We start from the raw sequence: 23,670 nt of genomic DNA on the forward strand, positions 1-23,670 counted from the left end.
TCCTTACCAAATTTCAGAAGCTCTCCATTATCCCTAGGATCAAATATCAACTCCTCTCTTTTGCATGCAATACTCAATACAATACAATAGTACTCTATAAATAATAGAGTATAATAGTACTATAAATACATAGTACTAGAATACAATATAATAATACTCAATACATTGCTTAGTGCTATCTTACTTTTTAAGCCATCTTACTTATTACTCGTTTCCACTCCATGGATAGTCCATTCATTTGGACCTTCTTAACTGCCCTTCATACATGACATCCTATCTTTTGTCCCCATGCCTTTGCTCATCCCTGGAATGCACTCTCTTCTCACTTTTGCCTCTTGGAATCCACATTTCTCAACTCAAGGGCCATGATCTATGTGAAAATCTCTTCCATTCCCTCCAGACAGATAATAGTGTCTATTAGCTAATATTAACATAGTACTTATTATGTGCCAAGTATTTTACAATCAATGCCTCCTTTGATCCTGAAAATAACCATACAAGGTAAGTGCTATTATTATCTCAATGTTACAAATGAGGAAACAGGCAGATAGAGGGAAAGTAACTTGTCCAGTGTTATACTGCTAGGAAGTATCTGAGATCAGATTTGCACTCAGATAGGACTTACTGAGAATAGGTTCAATGTTTTATATACTGTGCCACCTAACAGCTAGTGACTTCCTTGCCAATATTACTATTTAGCTGATTTGGATGTATTTTCATATCTACTCTTAATTACATTTGATGTATCCTCTTTCTAAATTAAGTTCCTCAAAGGAAGGGAGTTTTGCCTCCATTTCCTCAATATTTAACACAGTACCTGGCATATAGACAATACTTAATAAATATGTCCTTGGTTTATTTATTGACCAAAAGGAACAGAGACATAAAGTCACATAGCTAACTAAATGGAATAATCTATGCTACTTCCATTGCTCCATATAGTGAGGAAGTCACAAGACCTGTGATACAATGAGATTCAATAAGACTTCCCTTTAGTCTAATGCACATCATAACTTGCTATCACCAAAAGTCTAGATTTGCCAACTGTGATTTCTGCTCCTTCTCATCAATGGCCCTTTGGACTTCTGAGAAAGAGATCAGAGAAGTCTGTGTAAACAAACTCTTAACAATCATAGGATCAATGATAGGAAAATGGAAAATGATAACCAGATAAAATATACTTAATTGGAAATACTAGGCCAACTAAATAGTTGAAAAAATTGTCATGTTAAATGAAAGTACCTCTTTTCAAAACTTATCTGTTACACTTGTATTTTGGTCAGCACATTAGGAAAATTTTCACACTTAAATATAATACCTCATCTTTAAACTTAGGATGCCTCAACCATTAAAATAACGAACTCCACAGATGTTTTAATTTCACTTAGTAGCAGAATAGACCATAAAGAAACATTATATTTCTATTCCCAGTGAATTTATTTCGTGCTTAGTCTCCATTCAAGATTAGTACTCTACAGAGGCTTTCAGTTTTAATCCTAAATCATTCCCAAACTTGTTGGGGGCAACAATCTATAAGAGTAGCTCAAACAGGTGATTAAACTTGCATCGTTATTCATTAGTAATGAACTATGGAAACAGATTAATTTGATCCATGGTGAATGGTAGTGAATGATTTTGACAATTTCAGGCTGCAGAACAAAGATCTGATAGATGAATAGAAGATATTGAGTATCACTATTTTTCTTTTCAGATAAGGATATTAATATTAGTGTGGGGGCTCATTCCAGCAACTGACCTATTTTTACATTTGTTATTTCCTGCAGAAAGATGTACTGTTACATTTCTTTTTTCCTATTTATATAAGTATATTTAGTATTTTTGCATAATCTCTGGGCATAGTCCTATTTTTTTTTTACAATTCTAGATATTTAAAACATCCCTGGACTTTTTTTTACAATATTTCTATCTAGTTTATGATCACTGTACATTTTGGGATAGTCTTGTTTGGGTCACACAAAAGAGACTCTAGAGGTGTCTGCCTTCTGCTTTTTCATTCCATATCAAGTCCTTTAGTTTAAGTGCTACCATTATTGCATTAGTTCAAAACATTGACATTTTGGGGTTCTTATGATGTTGCGTAATTCACTCAGAAGAAAATCTTGACTTCTAAACCAGTCCTAGTTACTCCACGGTGCTATTTTACATAAATGCAGACTGAAACCATTTTGAAAGAAAAATTCTCTTCTGACTCAAGTTTCATATTTCCAACTGCCTACGAGATATGTCACACTGGATAAGCAGGAGATTTCAAAGACTCACCATGTCCAAATTAAACTCAGCCCTTCTGTTCTCTGACACACAACCTTACTGGTAGAGGTATTTGTCCCCTCACATCTGGACTACTGAAGTTACCTCTAGGTTAAATCCCCTGCCTCAGATCTCTCTCCATTCCAGGACATTCTCTACTTATTAGTCAAACTGATCTTCCTAAAACAAAAATCTGACCATATCATGCCCTCATGCTCCCAACCCCCTACCAGCATCCAACAAAGCACCATTGGCTTCCTTATACTTCTAACACTCAAAAATAAAACCCTTTCTTTTTCTTTAAAGGCCCTTTATACCCTGGCTCCTTCCTACCAGTTATCTTACTCCTTACTCTCCTCTATATGACACTGGCCTCCCTGTTATGTCTCACATAAGACACTCTCTCCCAACTTGAACTGTTTTCAATGATTATTCCCCATGCCTACAATTCTTTTTCTTGTCATTTCTGCCTCTTGGCTTCCTTGATTTTTTTTAACTTTAGCTAAAGGAAACATTTCCCAGTCCTCATTAATGCTACTGCCTTCCCTCTGACACGATTTCTAATTCATCCTGTTTATGTCTTGTTTCTGCTTTGTTGCTTGCGTTATGTCTCTTCCATGAGACTAGCTTCTTGAGACGAGGGAATGTTTCTACCTCTCTTTGTGTCTCCAGTGTTCAGAATGGTGCCTGAGAAACAGACACAACAAATGCTTTTGGATTGGACTTGAAACGAAATTTTCTTATTAGAAAAACTATGAAATATTCAATTTATTTTCTATACCTCTATGGTTTGTGATCTGCTCTCTTCCTCTATGTGAAATAATTGTATGAGCAGAGTGATAGGAAGAAGCAGAGGACCTTAAGGAAACAAAATAAAATAACATGGGATTCAGGACTTTTCTTTCCCATGTACAGAACTTTGGGAAAGTCATTTAATGTCTCTGAACTTCAGTTCTCTCATCTCTAAAATAAGGGTAACATTTGCTGCCTGAAACTCATAGAGTTGTTGTTAAGGATCAAATAAATCAAAGAATACATGTTGCTAATGTAGAATATATAAATATGTTGCAATTATTATTTACTTACTCTTTGTGTTCCAATAGCTTTTCCATAACCTTATGATCTTTTGTTTCATTGTCCCTCTCTGTCAATTTAATTACTTTCTGATCCTTGCTACCAGTGACTTTCTTTTCACAGTCTTGATTTTTTATGACTTTATATGTTCGAAGAAAGTGGTTTTTAACTTTGCAATGCAATTATTGAGGAAAAAAATAAATTCAATGAAACAATTAAGCTAATCAAATGTTAAATATTCTTCTTCCACTATTCCTAGACTAAACATCAGGTGGCTTTACAGTTATAAGTATTCATTCAATTGAAGTTAACATTAAAAAATTAAACAACTTAAATCTTCTTCTTTAAACTTCATTTAAAGAATCATTTTTTCTGTTATGAGTTTGTGTGTGCATAGTATAAGATTTTTAGATATTGTGTTAAAAACTATTTTCCTCTACATTCAAAGAAATTATTACTAAAATCATTATTCCTTATATAGACATGCAGTTGGAATGGCTATGTTGTGACTGACAATCTTTTGTACACTGTGTACAACTGATGGTTCTTAATTCAGAAACAATTACTTATTACTATCATTATAACCAAAAGACTATTGAGAATGCAAGAGCTTTGATTTTTGTCACCCACTTCTGGGTCTCACGAAATAAAATAGTATCCTCTCTCCAGAAAAGTCTAATGAAGAATACAATCTCTTTAATTCTTTTAGTATATAAATTGTAGTTATTATGTAATGAATGGGATCCCAGGAGTCTGAGAGATAGTATACCTCCTAAAGTACTTAGGGATGGACTAATATACTGGGAGAAGTGGGATTCCATCTATCATGGAATACTATAATCTCAATAGTAGAGGAAGAGCTATCAATTTTCTATGCATCAGTGGGATTAGAATATTAATAATATCTGGGGATATATAACATATTGTAGTAAAGAACCCAAAATATTTTCAAAAATAATCATATTTTTCAACATCGTCATTCTAATTATGTAGGTAAGTTCCCCACCTTCCTTAATTTTACTGACTGATAATTTGAATCAAGGTCCAGAGTCATACAACTAAGTAATATTGTTAGTCTAGAACCTTGATATTTTGAATTATAGTACAAATCTATAAAAAATACTTAAAGGTATTAATTCAAAGAAACAAAAATTTTGAGGATGAAAACGAATGTCAATAACATGATAAACTCGGAGTATACACCACTTTTGTCCCGACTAGCAGACAATCTACCCATCATTAAGATTGTGGTCCTGAGAGTTGTTGATAATACATTTATAAATACACACACATATATGTATATATATATATATATATATATATATTTACACACATAAGTATGTGTATTTGTGTGTGAGTGTGTGTGTATATAATGTGAATTCCATCTGCATTGATTTGCTTTGGTTTCTTTTCCTCACAATGATCTTAATGATCTTGATGGAATGGCTCTCCACTGAATAAGGTCAAGCTCACATATACCAATTACACATGCTCATTGTTTCATGCTCAAGTATACCACTGTGAAAGAAAAATGCAAATTTTAATGGGAAAATAAACATTAAAATACCCATCTAGAAAGTACCTAAAGGTTATTATGTCCAGATATCTATTTCTATATATCCATATTGTTGTGAAGTATTTAAACTATTTGAAATTCTATTTGATAAATGATCAAGTCACCTATTCATAAAGCCTTTGAATTGTCCCCCAGATAGGCCAACAAAATTTCCAGATTCCTTGCCAAAATCTTTTTCCTTCAGGTTAAAATTCTGAAATGTAACCACTTCCTCTTTGAAAATGAAGATACTAACTGCATTACTAACTACTGACCCTTCCTCCAGTAGTTGTGAAGAAAACATATCAACAATAGAGCATCATTAACATGTAAACTATTATAATTTTTAATAATAGTTGTTTTTGATATGAGGATGTTCCTTAAAGGATCAATGTAGAATGATCATTGCACTGAAGAATTTAACACAGACCTTGCCACTATTAGCTGCATTCCTTACTATCTGTGACTACCTCTTAGATTCCCAAATGATCTGAAGTTTTTTTTTTGAGGGGGGAGTTATTTTTTTCCTAAATATGAACTCACACTGAAGTGCTCTGAGGTTGTTTAAATGTCCATATCTATACCATGTTCTTATTGTATACTTAAAACACTATTTCTGCTTCCATTGTTGGTAATTATCTCATCTCAGCTCCTGACTCAACATATATTGGCACACCCTGTTGCCATCCATTCTTCCCACTCATTCAGGTTAGTCATTTGACACTTTGATGATCATTGCCTTCAGAAATGGTGGGTGAGTTTGTGCCAACACACTTTCTGGTGATACTATTAAGTGGAATAGAAGGAAAGAAAGGGACAGAAGCAAATTCCTGATCATTAAGAGTCAGAATGCGTTAAAAATTATGTGCCAAAATAATTATCATTTACAGGACTACTAAACACACATACACACAACAAACACACACCTGCATAATTACATGTGGAATTTCACCTATGTTAAGCTAGAAAAAGAACAAATGGAAAATCCCCAGTTAAATACTAAATTTGAAATATTGAAAACCAAAGGAGAGATTAATAAAATTGAAATTCTGAAAACTACTGAATTTATAAATAAAACTAAGATCTGGTTTTATGAAAAATAAACAATAAAATTAATAGACCCTTAGTCAATATGACAAAAATGAAAGAAGAATACCAAATTATGAATATCAAAAATGAAAAGGATGAATCTACCTCCAATGAAGAGGAAATCAAAACAATAATTAGGAATTATTTTGCCCAATTGTATGCACATAAATTTTACAAGATAAGTGAAATGGATGAATATTTACAAAAATATAACTTGCCCAGGTTAATTGAAGAAGTAAATTACTTAAATAACCACATCTCAGAAAAAGAAATCAAACAAGACATCAGTGAACTCCCTAGGAAAAAATTTCCAGGGCCAGATGGATTTACTAGTGAATTCGATCAAACATTTAAAGATTAATTGATTCCAGTACTCTACAAACTATTTGGGAAAATTAGTGAAGAAGGAGTCTTACCAAATGTTTTTTTTTATGACACAAATACAGTACTGATAAATAAATCAGGAAGAGATAAATTAGCTAAAGAAAATTATAAACCAATTTCATCATGAATATAGATGCAGAAATTTTATTTAATTTTATTTTTTGCTTTTTGGAGGGCAATTGGGCTTAAGTAACTTGCCCAAGGTCACATGGCTAGTAGTGTGTGTGTGTGTGTGTGTGTGTGTGTGTGTGTGTGTTAAGTGTCTGAGGCCGAATCTGAACTCAGATCTTTCTGACTCCAGGGTCTTCTCACTGTGCCACCTAGTCACCCCGATGAAAAAAATTAAAAAAAAATATTAGCAAAAAGACTACAACAACTTATCATAAGAATAATACACTTTGATCATGTAGGATTTATTCCAGGAATGCAAGGATGGTTTAATATTAGGAAAACCATCAGTATAATTGATCATATCATAATTATTTCAATAGATGCAGAAAAGGCTTTTGACAAACACAACATCCATTCCTATTGAAAACCCTACAAAGTATAGGAATAAATGGATACTTCCTTAAAATAATAGGTAGCATCTATTTAAAGCCATCAGTAAATATTATATGTAATGGGGATAAGCTAGAAGCATTTCCAATAAGATCAGGAGTGAAACAAGGGTGTCTACTATCACCCCTCTTATTCAATCTGGTATGAGAAATGTTATCAGGAGCAATTAGAGAAGAAAAAGAAATCAAAGGAATCAAATTAGGCAAAGAAGAAACCAAGCTATAACACTTTGCAGAAGACATGATGGTATACTTAGAGAATCCTAGAGAATCAAGTAAAAAACTACTTGAGTCAGTAAATAAATTTGGCAAGGTTGAAGGATATACAATAAACCCACATAAATCCTCAGCATTCCTGTATATTTCTTTTTTATTTTCTAAGCAAGCACGGTTAAGTAACTTGCTCAAGGTTACACGGCTAGGTGTTTCTGGGTGGGTGCTAAGTGTCTGAACCTGGGATTCGATCTCCAGGTCATCCCGACACTGGAGCCAGTGCTCTTATTCGCTGTGCTACCTGGCTGCCCCATTCCTGTATATTTCTAATGAAATCCAACAGCAAGAGATAGAAAGAGAAATCCCATTTAAAGTTACTGTAGACATTATAAAATATTTGGGAATCTACCTGCCAAAACAAATGCAGGACCTATATGATCACAACTACAAAACACTTTTCATACAAATAAATCAGACCAAACTAATTCGAAAAACATAAATTGCTCATGGCTGGGTCGAGCGAATATAATAAAAAAAATGACAATTTTACCTAAATTAAATTATATATTTTTAGTGCCATATCAATTAATTTACCAAAAAACTACTTTGTAGAGCTAGAAAAAAAGTTACAAAATTCATTTGGAAGAACAAATGGTCCAGAATACCAAGGGAATTAATGAAAAGAAATGCTAGGGAAGGAGGACTAGCTATACCAGATTTTAATCTGTATTATAAAGCAGCAGTCATCAAAACTTTTTGGTGCTGGCTGAGGAATAGAGTAGTAGATAAATGGAAAAGATCGGACACAGGAGACTCAGCAGTCAATGATTTTAGTAATCTATTGTTTGACAAACACAAAGGCCCCAATTTGAGGGAAAATAACTCACTATTTGACAAAAACTGCTGGGAAAACTGGAACATAGTATGGCAGAAACTGGGCATATGCCATTATCTAACACCATATACCAAAATCAAGTATAAATGGGTGCATGATCTAGGGATAAAGGTTTATATTATAAGGAAGGAATAGTTTACCTGTCATATTTGTGGAGAGGGAAAGACTTTATGACCAAACAAGAATTAGACAGCATTACAAAATGCAAAATAGATAATTTTGATTACATTAAATTGAAAAGCTTCCATACAAACAAAGCCAATGTAACCAAGATTAAGAGGGAAGTGGGAAATTGGGAAAGGATTTTTATAACCTATGTCTTTGATGAAGGACTAAAATATACAGAGAATTGAGTCAAATCTATAAGAACACAACTCAGTCCCCAATTGATAAATGGTCAAAGGATATGAACAGGTAGTTTTCAGAGGCAGAACTTAAATATATCTATAAGCATATGAAAATATGTTCATATTTATTCAATGCAATCACTATTGATTAGAGAAATGCAAATTAAACAACTCCGAGGTACCACATCTCATCAGTCAGATTGGCTAAGATGACAAAACAGGAAAATGACAATGCTGGAGAGGATATGGAAAAATCAGAACCCTAATGCATTGCTGGTGGAGTTATGAACTGATACAACCTTTCTGGAGAGCAATCTGGAATTATGTCCAAAGGTCTATAAATAATTTCATACCCTTTGACCCAGCAATTCCACTTCTATGGTTGTATTAAGGAGATCATAGAAGTGGGAGGAAGACCCATATGCACAAAAATATTTATAGCAGCTCTTTTTGTGTTGGCAAAGAATTGGAAATTAAGGGGGTGCCCATCAATTTGGGAATGGCTGAACAAGTAGTGGTTTATGAATGTAATGGAATACTATTGTGCTATAAGAAATGAGGAGCAGATGGACTCCATATTTACCTGAAGAGGTTTATACAAAATGATGCTGAGTGAGAAGAGTAGACCCAGGAGAAATTTTTACACAATTACAGACACAACATATGTTAGATGACCAATTTTGATAGATTGGACTCTTCTCAGCAATGCAGGTTTATAAGTCAATCCCAAAAGACCCATGATGGAGAGAGATGTCTATATCCAGAGAAAGAACTAGAAAGAACTGAGTTTGAATCCAGATTGAAGCAAACTACCTGATCTTTTTCTTTTTCTTGTTTGGTTTTGTTTCCTCTTTCCCATTGTTCATTCCATTGGATACAATCCTTCTTTATAACTTGACTAATGTCTAAAGTGAAAGTATTTGCAGATCCTGTACTTGATTGTATGCTGTCTTTGTGGGGGGGGGGGAGAGTGAGGGAGAGAGGGAGAGAATTTTGAAACTCAAGGAATTGTGGACCTGAAACTTGTAAACTGAAAGTAAACAAACAAATTATTGAAGACCAAATTTTTTAAAAAAAGAAAATTTACTATTAATGATATGAAAAAAAATTATTTTTGTTTAAACAATAAACATTTACTTGGTGTTCTCTAATTTGCAAGTCTATTGGGATAGTGTGTTACCCTGAGAGTTTTGTACCCCAGGAGACCAGAAGGATAGGCATAGTAAAAGGGGACATAGAAAGACAGGATATAAAATGGTCTTTAGGTTTTTGAAAAAAAAAATATTAGGAAAGAGGAATTTCCCTGTCTAGTACTCACAAGGTCAAACAGGCAAGGAAGGAGGAGAAAAAAAAGAGTAGATAATATTATTTCTTCTATGGGATGGACTGCTTATAGGGTAAAGTTCATGGAAAGATTCTGGTACACTTGTATTAGTAAAAGAAGTTTCAGTAATGAGGAGTCTCCCCTTGTGTTATTTAAAGTTCTGAGTATTTCAATCTTCAGTTGTGATAGAGAAAATGCACAATTAAATGGAGGCTCTGAAAAGATTTAAGATTCTCAGCTCAAACACAAGAAAACTGACCCTAGTGGTCTGTTCTCAGGTTGACCTGGCTGCCATTCTTGTGTCAGCTCCTATTTTGAGGTGGTTGGTTTTCCTGAGAGTGAGGTTGCAGGATAATTTGGAATGTTCATTGTTGGTAAGAATACTGTCATCTATGAAGCCACAAATCCACCAAAGCGTGGATTATATGGTATGTTCTTGGAGCCTGGGATTCTTTGTTAAAAATCAGTCCTATTCAGGAGACCTTTTGGGGTCTTTTTGGTCCTAGTGTTACCAGTAATTATGTGTGTGACCTTGGACAAGACATTTATTATCAGTTTACTTATTTGTAAAGCTAGATCAATGACCAAGGTCATCTCTAAAGTCTCTGCCATTGTTTGTATTCTATAGTTTGTCTAAATACTATGTATTTTATTTTTTATTTAACATTTATTTTCTCTTTCTCTTCTCTTTCTCCTACTGAAAAAGAAAAAAAAACATGTAACATATACACATAAGGAAGGGGGGGTGGGAATTATTATATTGTCCATGCCCAACCCCCCCATGCATATTTAGTGTTTGTCAGGAGATATCTCTCTCTCTCTCTCTCTCTCTCTCTTTCTTTCTTCCTCTCTCTCTTCTTCTCTCCCCCCCTCCTTTTCTCCCTCTCCCCCTCCTTCCCACTGGAGATAGATAACATGCCTCATTATTGATCTTCTGGAATTATGGTTGATCATTATATTGGTCAGATTTCTTAAAACTTGGAAAACTGTTCAGTTTTACAATTTTCCCTCCCAGAATAAATTGCTCCAGAATGTTTCATATGCACTTTATCTGTAACTGTTACATACAGATCAAAATCTGTCATGACCTTTTGACCTTGAAATTAACAACTCCTTCATGGAAATAAAAATAGTGTAAAAATTTCTGACTGCAAAATCCCGAAGTAATAATGTATTGAATGGGTTGAAAACAAGTTAATAATATATATATATATATATATATATATATATATATATATAGAGAGAGAGAGAGAGAGAGAGAGAGACAAGCAATTTATGTACTAATTTATATAATTGCTTTATGCTAAAGGAGAGAATTACTGTAGGATGGGCTCTAAAGAAATTTCTTAAATGATCTACAGCTTTACTTCTATTATACAGTTTCAAGTAGGACTTAATAAATGGTTCATGTAAACAATCATATTAGTGACCACAGATTAGTTAAATAAGTTAAATATTATATACACATTCTAAGGCTACTGACTGTGGGGAACTCACCCTCGTTGTTGGCATTGTGCTTGGGGCTGGTTGCTTTTTGTTTGAATAAACCTAATTAAATTGTATTCAGTTTTTCTCTCCGCCCATTACACAATCATAAAATGAATTACCATTGGTTTTGCTTGATAACCATTGGATTAAAAATGGTCATTGTATGGATAATTTTCACTTTAAAAGGTCAGAGAGATCTACCTTAGGAACTTACAATTTTACTATGATCACTTCAGGTATGTGGTCAAATTTATGGACCAATTAACATTTAGAAAGAAGGTGGTCACTGAATAATTTATGTGTTTTATTTTTGCTTCATCTCCCCCCACTTCTACTTCCCTGTATAATACACTAAATCCCTTTTCATATATGCTGGAGAAACAGTTTTGACTTTTCTGTATTTTAGGAGTTAAGCCTTAATATCTTAATTTAAAAAAAAAAAAAGGTTTCCCAAGAGACAATGAAAAATGTCTTAAGGACTAAAAAGATTAAAAGATGAAATTGGAAATAGCTACAACAACTTTTTTGTATTAACTTTATTGTGAAAATAAATCTATTACTCTCAACCATACACAAACACATACACCTGTATAGGAATACACACATACATGTACATATGTTTCAAATTGGCTGTCTAGGAACAATGAAATATCTATAAGAGGTATTATCTTGAAATGACCTAGACATTCAGGGAGTTTTAGGTGATGGACTGAAAACCTTTCATTTAAGAAACAAGATCAAATAACTCCTTGATATTTTTAAGATCCTCTCCTAAAATAAAACTATTTAAACTGAAGCCAAGCGTCATTAAGGACATACTCAAAAGATAGAAATTTCTTTTAAACTAATAAAAAATAATAAAATAATCAGCTTATTAAAGAATGGATTTCTTTTCTGAAAATAAATATGGGTATCATTATTAAGATTGCTCATATCACTGGGTAAGCATTACTCTGCTAGCAGCAAGACTTGAAATTAGTAATTGTAGTAATGCAGGTAGAATAGATATCCTGGGAAAGCATCAAAGTGGCTGTTGAGTAAGTGATATTAAGGATCTCCTGGCCCTGACTAATTTCAGTTCTAGTACTTCACATGGCAATGGGGAAAATGGAGAGCACAGAATTGAAAATACCTCATTATATTTACTTCTTTTTGACTGTATGAATATAATTGCTGTAGGCCAGAATCTCAACCTATATAATTCCATGGGAATTTTTCCATGTATTTACCCAGATGAAACTCTTGTCCTGTATCTTTAAATGCAGGATTTAGCTGTAGGCTTACCATGAACTCTGTAGTCAGACTGCGTAAATATTCTTGAGCTTTGCTTTGTGCTCTAAGCTCTCCTGAGAATAGTGCAGACAGTAGGTTGAAGCTGAGATTGCTTTAAATGTTTGAATCTCTGTGATATAGAATGGCTTTAAATTAAAATATTAATAAGCCTCAAAAGTATGCTTGGTTCTTCTTTGCTTTGCTCAATATATAGGGTGTGTGTGTGTGTGTGTGTGTGTGTGTGTGTGCACGCGCGTGCGTATCTCTTGTGAGGAGGAGGGGAAGATAACTGAGAAAATAAGCTGAGATGCATGACATCCCAAATGAAGGAACAGTAAAATCTGATTAATGGAGAACAAAACAACTAAAGTAAATTATCTATTTAAAAGCCAAAGAAACAGGAACATTCAGAGATAAATCACAATACAGGCTGAAATTAAATTTGAATGTCTTCATAGCAATGCATTTTTTTAAGACACTGGACAAATGGCTATACTATGAATCAAGAAAAATACTTAATGTATGCCCTGAATTTCCTTGCTTTTTGAACCTTGAATCAGAAAGATAGGGCTTCTTAAACACAATTTATGTAGTTAGACTCATTACATAAAGGAACACTGATGGTCCTTTCTGGAAATTTTATAGCTTCCTTAGTAAAGCAGGTTAAAAGAATTGACTACAATGAAAACTCTTCCTTTGAATTTTCGGAAGGTCCCCTTGTCTGGAATTTGCTCAGGGCAAAACTATATCTGATCCCCATTGATCATTTCCCTACCCTGCTATCTCTCCCCCATTTCATAATCTAGGCATGTTACCTCCCGCCTAGCTGCATTTATGAGGCCCCCTCTTCCTTAGATGCTCAGGGCTGGGTATCTGCCTGCAACAATCTATCCAGGATTTCTCTCCCCTATTCGTTGCCCATGCTGAGTCTTGGTTGCTTCTATCTTCTCACCATTAAAATTGTCTCATACTTCCTGCATCCACTCTCAGTCCCAAGATAAGGGAGGTGCAGTAGGAGCAGTAGTCACTATTCATATATGTGGGTCCTAGAGTGAAAGGACACCGCTAGAAGTTCACAGTTAATGGCCTAAGAAGGCTGAGAGGGCCCCCATAAATAGGCTAGCTGTCATTGTTTCCCCTAGAAAGGCAATGAAACAGTTTGTGAGACTTATTTGGTCCAGGGGACTACGGTTTAAAGTCTCTTGATGTAGCTTTCTAGTCACTCAAAACAAAACAAAAATGTACAAATACTGGAACACATAAAGCTTCATAGTGCTGTGTAAGTCAACATATTACTCTTAAAAAGAAGGCCAGCAAGACAAATTTGGAGGGGGGTGGGGGAGAGGGAGGAATAAAACAAAACTTTGTGCAAGTGAAACATTTACTGATTACTTTTCCTTTTCTATTGTTGAAAGACTCTTCCTTTGGATAAAGGTCCTTTTGTCTATGAATGTCTCAGTTCCCTCTAAATTCTGAATCCCTAGACACATCTGAACCACATCTGACCTAAAAACAGGTATCACTAGGATATAACCCTGAGAGAAATTTCAGAATTATCTATGTACTTGCTTTACCTGCTCAGGGTGCATACTATAGCATAATTCCCAAAGAAATGGTAGACTTAATGCTTTGAAACACTTTCAATTTTTGTTTATTTTTTTTTTTAGTTTATTATCCTTATTCTGGTCTGGCTTTAGTTCCTTACTTTAGGACTCTCACCACAGAGTTTCTTCATATCCTTGTTCCCTCACCTTCTCAACAATCACATGGTGTTAATTTCCAGACCCAGGTCAGTTGGATAGTATAGTGGGTGAAATGAGAAAATTGGGGTCAGGAAGATTTGAGTTGAAATACTGCCTCCAATACTTCCTGGCTATGTGAACTGGTAAAGTCACTTCATTTCTTTCACTCTCAATTTCCTCAGTTATGAAATTCAGACAATAACAGCTCCCAAGGTTGTTGTGAGAATTTAATGTGATAACATATGTAAAAAGCTTCCCAAACTTTAAGCCTTAATTAATGTTAAGTATTATTATCATCATCACTCCCATCATCTGCCTTTCCCATTCCTACTCCATCACTTCTGCATAGTACTGGGAAAAGTCACCCAGCCATTCCCATTGTGTCCACAACATTCTGCTATGTGACCTTAGTTGATTATATACTGCTATATCATCATAGGTTTTTTTTCACTTCTGATCCAATTAATAAATTAAATAGCACTCATTAATAAAGTGAAAATTTTGTACCTGCCACTGAGAAAAATGAAGTAATTCCTGTTCTCAAGGAACTGAAATTCTAATTGTTGAGGGGGGGAGCATATACTTTAATATATACAGAATAGAGGTGATGTGGGGAGCAGGGCAACACTAGAAAGAAAAAACCTCCATTTAGGAGGTGGTGTATGAGCTGGACTTTGAAAGAAACTATGGATTCTAAGATGTAAAATTAGGGAAGGCATTTCAGGTATTGAGGAAAGTATATGCTCTGGCAGAGAAATGAGAGGTGGAGTATTGTGAATGAGAAACAAAAAAGATCAGTTTGGCTGGGGAATCATATACATAAAGGGTGCAAGGGTAGATTAGAACCAGTTAGCGAAGGACTTTGAATTTCAGAGGACTTTTTATTTAAACTAAAAGGTAATGAGTCATTTCAGTTTCCTCCCTATGGGAGGATAGCATAGTTAGTCCTGTGCTTTAGAAATATCACTTTGTCAGGCTGTGAGGATCATAGAATGAACTCTGAATGACTCTCAAGCACACTACTGAAATGGTTGTTCCAATAGTTTTCTCCTCTCCTCAAGAAAATACTACCCCCATACTGCTATTTCTCAATAGGGACCTTAACATCTTTTTAATGACCTAATTGAAATAATCTCCCACTAGCTCCTTCATCTCTGCTTCTTACAACCTTTCTGTATCTTCAACTGTCCTCTATCCCTTGGCTCTTGTCTCACAGAATGGAGTGGTCCTTCTTCTACCAAGGATGACCCATCTAGTGTCCTTGATCCAATCCTCTTTCCTAGGATCATTTAATTCAAGTATCATTTAACAACAACAATAACATACTTTCTATTAAGTACAACTCTGTGCAAGAAACTCTGGCAGCAACTATTGAAACAAAGGCAAAATTCTTTCTTTTAAGAAGTTTATGTTCAACTGAAAAGGTATGGGGGAGAACACAGTTACACAGAAAGTAATCATATGGTAATTTGAGGAGGGAGAGAATATTCTTTGACTCTTTTCCACATCTCCTTCCCTACAAGTTCCACACATTTCTGACTCTGCCATCCTCTCAAGTTATCATCCTGTATCCACCATAACATTGCCAAATTGTTAGAAAAGGTAAGGTATATCTGTTTCCTCCATTCTTCAACTCCTTGCAATCCAGATTCTAACTTCATAATTCTAATGAAACTATGGACAGTGGCACAATGGATAGATCACTGGTCCTGAAGTCAGGAGGACCTGAATTCAAACTTGGCCTCAGATACTTACTTGCTTTGTGATCCCTGGGAAAGTCACTTAATCCCAATTTTAGGACAGGGACATGGACAGGGAAAGGGAGAGAGGAAACTATTTTCCAGTCCTACATACCATATTTTAATTTGGAACTAAGAATTAAGAAATAGGGTTTTATTTTCTGACTTTATCCATCTCTTTCAAGTGCCCTTAGTTTTTGAAACAATTAACTATTTTCTCCCACTGAATATTTTCTCATTTGGTGTCTATGACACTGTTCCCCTCTGTTTTTCTCCTACCAGTTTGAGTCTAATCGTTCAGTCTCCTTTGCTGGATCATCATCCCTATCTCTTCTGTAAGTATTTGTGTCTTTCAAGGTTTTGTCCTTGGGCTATAAAACTCTGTTTTTATGCTCACACAGTAATTTCTTTTTATCCCATGGATTCAATTATCATGTCTCGAAGAAACAAAAAACAATCACTTGAGTCTTTATCACCTCAAGGCACCATCTTTCTTCCCTTTCTCAGAAAAACTCTTAGAAAAAAAATTATGAATACTCATTGTTTCCACTTTTTAATCTCCCAGTTACTGATTAATTCCTTACAATTCAACTACTAAAATGAACACTCTACTGAAAATGTTCTTTCAGTTACCAATAATAGTTACCAATAATCCATTTAATCATTGTTTATACTCAATGTGTCTTTCTTAATCCCCATTGTGTTTGATCTACCTTCTTCATTCAACATTGTCAAGCCTCCCATCATTTTGAAGACTGTAGATTCTCTGACACTTCTCCTCTACTGTCTCCTCCTACTTGCTTGAACATTTCTACTTTGCTGGATTATCTTTTATCATACACTTAAAGACTCCATAGTCTCCCTTCTTCTCTTTCTAAAATTCTCAGAGACATTTCACTAGCAAGATAAGCATTACCTATTTGAAACCAAATTGTAGCATTCTCTATAATGAAGATATGCTAGAGTCCTTTCCAATGGAAGTAAGGGAACATTGGTTCTGACCTGCCTTTTTATAGAGAGTTTCCTTAGGTAGGACTTCCCTATTTTAATTAAATCATAGGTTCAGACTCTATTCCCATTTTCCAGATAAAGTTGATTTTTTTAGATGTCTGGTGCTATCTTAGGAATCAGATTTTGTGCACTGGGTGTCAAGGATTCAAGACTGTGTCTCATATTCTCAAATGTTTTTTAGAAAGTATAAAACTATCTTCTAGTTTCTGATTATTTGAGATACAAGTGAGACTTGTTTTTTTACCTTATTTATCCTTCTCTGATTTATCTGAAAGGTTAGCCTGTGGCTGTGCATGCATCAAAATTTCAAGAATATAAACTCCTATTTTAGAGAAGACTAGTACCTATCAGATTGGCCTAATCTGGAATAATTTGAATAATCCACTTCTAGGGTTTCATATTGCTTCATTTGTTCATGAACAAATAAGGAATGTTTCCTTTTATAGAAAATGTTCATTCTGTTGTGAAAGAGGAAAATTATTTAGGATGATATTATTAGAGCTAGAAGGGATATTGGAGGTAACTAGACCAACCTCCTAGTTTTACAGATTACATCATTGAGGCACAGAGAGGCTAAGTGTGTTATCCAACATCACACAAATTTGGTAGACCTTAGTCTTGACTCCTCTGATTGGGTTTATCAAGACCTTTGCTGGCCCTATCTAAACATGAGAGTTTTGGATGGGATTACTTAAGAAACTAGAGCCCTAAATGATGCCCTGTTCTATAGAAAATTGTTTACAGGTGCAGTAAGCAAGAGGCCAGAAATTTGACAAGAGAACATTCTTATTCTTGGACTGAGCTCAACTCATGCCATAGTGGCAAACAGTTGAGATTTCTCTTTGCTCACAAAGAATCATCTCAATGATATGAAGAAGTTTTTTTTTTCTTCTTCTCAGCTTGCCAAAAGACAATGCAGGGCCAGAAAGCAATGCCAAAAATCATGGGATAGATCCAACCATGAATTTCTGAGAGACAATCCTGGAGTCAAAGGTGGGAAACATTACTGAGAATTACAAAAAATCATGCACAGATGACTCCAAGGAACTACAATTAGGGGAAGACCCTCATATTTGTGTCTTTGTCTCACTGAGGGTTTTACAGAGATTCATGGAACACAATTGGTTATTTCTGGGTTTTTGTTTTCTCTCCTCATTTCAATAAAAGCTTTCTCATGTACTATTTTGAAGTATGCATTTGAAAGTTGAGAGTCAATCTAGGTGGTGTCCAACAAACAGGAAAAGCTACAGGAATCGTTCAAACATCCCAGGTTGAAAAAAATCCTGTAGACTTCTGTTTTTAGGAGAAGAAACACAAGATGGAAATAGGAGTAAGAGGACAGGAAAAATATAGGTAAATGGCAATTTAAACACTGAAATGATGAAGGGGATGCACCAATTTTGTATCGCATTTTACATTTTATAAACATTGCTTCAAATGGTATTGTCTTAAAATTATATTCAAATTTAGGTACCCAATATTTTATGTTTTAAATATTATTTGAAAAACATTTTTAGAGGCAAGATGCAATATATTTATAAACAAGGACCAACTTATTAGCTAAGGAAATATTCATTTTTACATGAGGTTTTACGACTCTAAATATTTTTTTCTTTTAAAGTGAGAAAATTGAAAGCAGGTAGCTATTTGGGAAAGGATCAGAAAAAAAATTATAATTGTATGTGTTATCATATACCTGCAGGCCTCATATTCTAGAAAACCAATTGTGGCTACACAGAGAAGCAGGTTTTGAGGTCAGGTAGTTTTAAAACAATTTAAACTCAAACACTCTTCTTTCCCTCTACCTCTAAATATGTGACACCTTGATTGTTGAAGGGAACCATATTTTCATCAATATGAATACTTCCTCTACTGAAAGCAATTGACAACCTCTCAAAATATATTGACATACTTCTTGATTATTATGTCTTTCCTTACACCTAAAGAGGACCCATCAAACACACTAGAGGATTTTCTATTCTTTTAATATTTCAGAGATAGGAATGCTCCCCGCAGGTTGTTAGTCTATTGTCTTTTATTCCTATTATATGGGTGGCCCACCCTCTTCTCCAGACATGTTTTAGTGATATTATCATTCCACACTTCATACAGAAATCAGAATTGGTAATACTCTGCTGACTACTGGTGCCCACAGTGATCTTTTCATTACCCACTTGGGATATTTATAGTTTTCATTTATCCATAATTCTGATGTTCTATGATTTAGGGTCACAAAAATTTACTAAGAGAAATGTAGAAAACTGTGTGGGATCATTAAGAATACTGTATTTTTCCAACTGACTCAATTTCTGTTTCATTAAATTCTGAGTAAAGCTCATTCATTGACCACCAGCAATGCCTGTCATCTCTCTTTCTCTGTCTGTCTGTCTTTCCGTCTGTCTATCTCTGTGTCTGTCTCTGTATCTCTCTGCCTCTCTGTCTGTCTTTCTCTCTCTCAGTATTCATGTACACACCCTTCAACTTCTATAAGGAGCTACTAGAAGAGGAATTTTTCTATACCAATGCAGGTCAGCATCTTATTGCAACTTAAATTCTTAGAAAGGTGCCTAGACCTATAGCACCGAAATCTCAAGGGACTTGCCTAAGGACACATAGCAATTGTGGGAAAAAGGTGGCATTTGGACCAAGATTTTGCTAGTTTTGAGGCAAGCTTTCTCAGCTATGTTTTTGCTTTATAGACATACACACATGTATATATGTGAGAACATTTGTAAATATATTGGATATTGCATATCAACAGATGTGTGTATATATGTGTATAACAACATGGATAGCAAATAAAGGGCCAGTCTTTAAATAAGAAATAAGTGGGTTAAAGCACTGCTTCTGACAAACATAAATTGACCATGGGCTTATGGTCAGTTAGTACTTAATATGCTCTCACCTTGTCAAGTAGCTCTCTCTGATAACCTCTAGGAAAATGTTGATCTGCATCAGTGGAGGGTGTTTTCACATTAGATATTTCCTGTACCACATCAGGAAAAGTTTGGATATAACACACACCAAAATTATACATGTGCTGTATGTTTATCTACATGTGCATATATGAATGCCAACACTAATTCAAGGAATTGCCCAAAATTGCTTGAGTGGGCAATATGTTTCTATACATACGCGTACACACATACATGCATGCATACATACATACATATATGTGTATGTATCTTCATGTCTAACTAGATCACTTTCCTTGAAATGAATTTCACTAAGATTTCAAAATCACAGAAATCACAGAAATTCAGAGCTACAAAGGAAATCAGAGATCATTGAGGCCACGCACATGAAGAAGAATACCTCTAAAACATCTGCAACAAATGCTGACAATTTTTTCATAAACTTTTGGTTTTAGATTCAATAAGGATGGATCCATTACGTCACAGGACAGTCTGACTGAAATCAGAGATCTTTTGAAGTATTGAATAAATTAGCAAAAATACAAAGCTTTTATCTAACCTCATAATCATTTTCTTCACTATCTTCAAAATTGTGAAATCATACCATTGGACTAAAATATAATAGTTTGAAGGAACCATCACTCATTAAATATCAGTTATTACAATTATGGTAAATGCCACAAAAGTGTAAGGCCATGTTACATCATGGGTGAAAGCTTGCCTGGGACTTCAAATCTTGCTTCCAATACTTAATAGCTCTATGACCTTTCCCAAGTGACTTACCATCATTAACTTCAGTTTCCTTGTATGTGAAACAGGGATAATTATAACACTTACTAGAGACTGAGAAAAAATGAGATGAGATAAAATAGGTAAAATTATTTGCAAAACTTAAAGTACTATATAAAGCTAGCTACTATGATTAAGTTACTAATTTGTATTAGTGGAAGGGGTTTCCACACTAGGATTTTCCTACACAAAAGACATATCAAATCATTTTTTTAAAATAAAAGTAATGGAGAAAAAGGAGAAAAATCCATTCAGCTGCTGATATATCCCTTGCTATTGAGACTGCTTAGTATTTGCAGAAGCATACTTTCTAGAATAAGACACAGATCCTTTCAGTATCCTTTCAAGAAACATAAGAAATATGATTTTTCCATCATCAGAGTAAGAGAAAAAAGGGAAAATATTTCAAACAATAATTATCTTACTGTTTAAGAATGTCCTTTTAATGTTATTATTAAAGGCTTTAGTTGGATTCCAAACTAGCTATAGTAATGATATCAATATAGGGAGAAAATCAAGCTCTGACATGATTCAAGGAAATGATCACAAGTTCTGGAGACATAACAACCTGGGTTCAACTCATATTTCTTATACTTAACTATTTGGGAAATCACCTAAAATTCCTAGATTTCAGTTTCACCATTTATAAAATGAGAAGCTTGAACTCAATAGCAAATGAGATCCTTTATGTGCTCTGGATCAATGATTTAATGATCCTGAACTTGTTCCTTCTTTAAAATGCATTCCCAGAAGGGAACAGAGTGCCTGGCCCATAGTAGACATTTAATGTATGTTTGTGGATTAATTGGTTAATCTTGTGAATGATGAATGACATTTAGATGAAAATAATGTATATGTAGGTTTTTACTTGACCTCACAAAATAGAAGTCTGGGCATTTGCTGTAGAATATATATGAGAAAAATAAGCTCCATGGATCTAACTGATATACTTTTGATTATTGTTATCTATAAATATAAGGGCTGTTCTTCAATAAAACTTATCAATAATCAAAACATTGAAATTATCCTTTTTTTCATCTTTTCCAGATCTATTATTAGAATGAAAATTGACTGAATGTTGGAAAATTTGGGGGTGGCTGGTTGGGTGGCATGTACAATGTCATAAATTTAGGCCTGGTTTATAATTCTATTGTCCAGTAGGCTACCTTGTATCATAGAAAGAGGGCTGGATTAGGATTCAGCAATTCCTGTTCCCAAGCTCTAGACATGTAATTTAGTTGGATAAATTGCTTCATCTCTTCAACCCTCAGTTTCCTCCTCAATAAAACGAAAAAGTTGAAATGAATGAATGACTTCTAAAGTTCCCTTATGGCTACAATTTCATCTTTTTATAAAAAAAAATTGTACTGGACTTGTGATTACAACCAAATCAGATTAGGATCTACTGTGCAACTTATATTCTTAAACTGCTTGGATGAACAATGCTGTGGTATATGATCATGATGGAATACTACTGTGCTATAAGAAATGATGAGCTCTTGATTTTAGAAAAAAACATGGACAGATTTACATGAAATAATGAATACTGAGATGAGCAGAACCAAGAAACCATGGCATATAACAGCAATGTTGTTTTAAGAACTTTGAAGCACTAAGCCATTTTGACTATTAAAAATACCCAAATTAATTACAAAGGACCTATGAAGGGAGACACTATGTGCATCAAGAGGAAGAACTGACAAAGAGAAGTGTGTATAGAATGATTATATATATATATGTGTGTGTGTGTATGTGTGTGTGTCTGCGTGTGTGTGTGTGTGCGTGTGTGCGCGTGTGCATGTGTATGTGTGTGTGTGTCTAATAATAGCTATCTCTAGGGTGGATTCATATCTTGAAACAAAAACAAAAACAACACAACAAGCCTTCACTTTTGGAAATAATCCAGAAACTTATTTCAGACATAATAATTGACATCTAAAAGAAAATGAAATTCAATACATAACCATGTTACACAAAAGTTTTGTTTTACAATAATATTGCCTACAAACAAAATGTCAAGTGAGGCTCAACATCGCTACTCTTGCCAGAATGAAAGGTTCTTCTTTAGGAAATCCAATATTAAGTCGGCTATTTGGCTTGTGTCTCCACCTACAGTATTGGTTTTAGGGGAAAATTATCTCAATCTGATTTTTCTTCTTTAAAACTGTGCTTTATGGGTATTAGGCTTCATTTATACAAACCACCCTATGTTCCTAAAACTTTTGAACACAAACTATTTATTTAATAAATCATTGGTAATAGCAAATTTATTCCAAAGCAAGTGGACAGAAGAGGTTGCACAGCCATTTCTTTCATTGAGTTCAAGTTCTGAAGTCTGCACGAATAGCAAAAATTATTCATGTATCTCAAGTTGTCCATAAAATTCAATCCTATATTTTCAATAAATGAACCTATAAAGTAGCTAAGGTCTCTAAAAAAAGTCAGCCCATGTAAGAGGCCAAATAGATCCAAGGAGTTTGCTATGGAAGAACTGAATATAAATTTTTCACAACACTGTGTTAAACTATTAATGAGTTGAGAGGCAGGAGTCAGAATTCCTATTCATTTTTTAAAAACAAAAATAAAATAGGAAAATACTTAGCTGGCAATAAAATTGATGACTAGAAAAAAGTGTTTGAAAGTGTTTTGTGAGTAAATATGACTATATCAGAATGTAATCATGCCATTTATTTTCTTTTTTCTGCTTTAGAATGAGGCAAAGAGCTCACAAACAAGTCAAGAGTTACGCAATAGATATCTATTAACTGATCAGGAATACTAGGAAGGACAATGAAAGCTATCCCTATAATGGGCTTTAAGAAGAATGAATTGTCTGTGAGTATGATTAAGAGGGATTATAACATCATGCTCAAAAAGCAAGATGCTCATATTCTGAGGGGCATCTGGGAATTAAAGAAAAGCAGACTCATGCTTCTCCATACAAATTACCTCTTAGAAATAGATAGATAGATAGATAGATAGATAGATAGATAGATAGATAGATA

At 34.3% G+C, this 23,670-nt stretch overlaps 1 protein-coding gene across 2 annotated transcripts in view; it reads right to left on the reverse strand.

Annotated features, from left to right (window-relative positions):
• Window positions 1-23,670, reverse strand: part of EDIL3 (EGF like repeats and discoidin domains 3) — a 629,193-nt gene that overhangs the window by 495,652 nt on the left and 109,871 nt on the right. The gene's annotated exons all lie outside the window — the stretch shown is intronic.

Source organism: Petaurus breviceps, unplaced genomic scaffold (genome assembly GCF_028583685.1).
Source record: "Petaurus breviceps papuanus isolate PSGF00001 unplaced genomic scaffold, PetGlider_PUasm1.0 175, whole genome shotgun sequence".
NCBI lineage: Eukaryota > Metazoa > Chordata > Mammalia > Diprotodontia > Petauridae > Petaurus > Petaurus breviceps.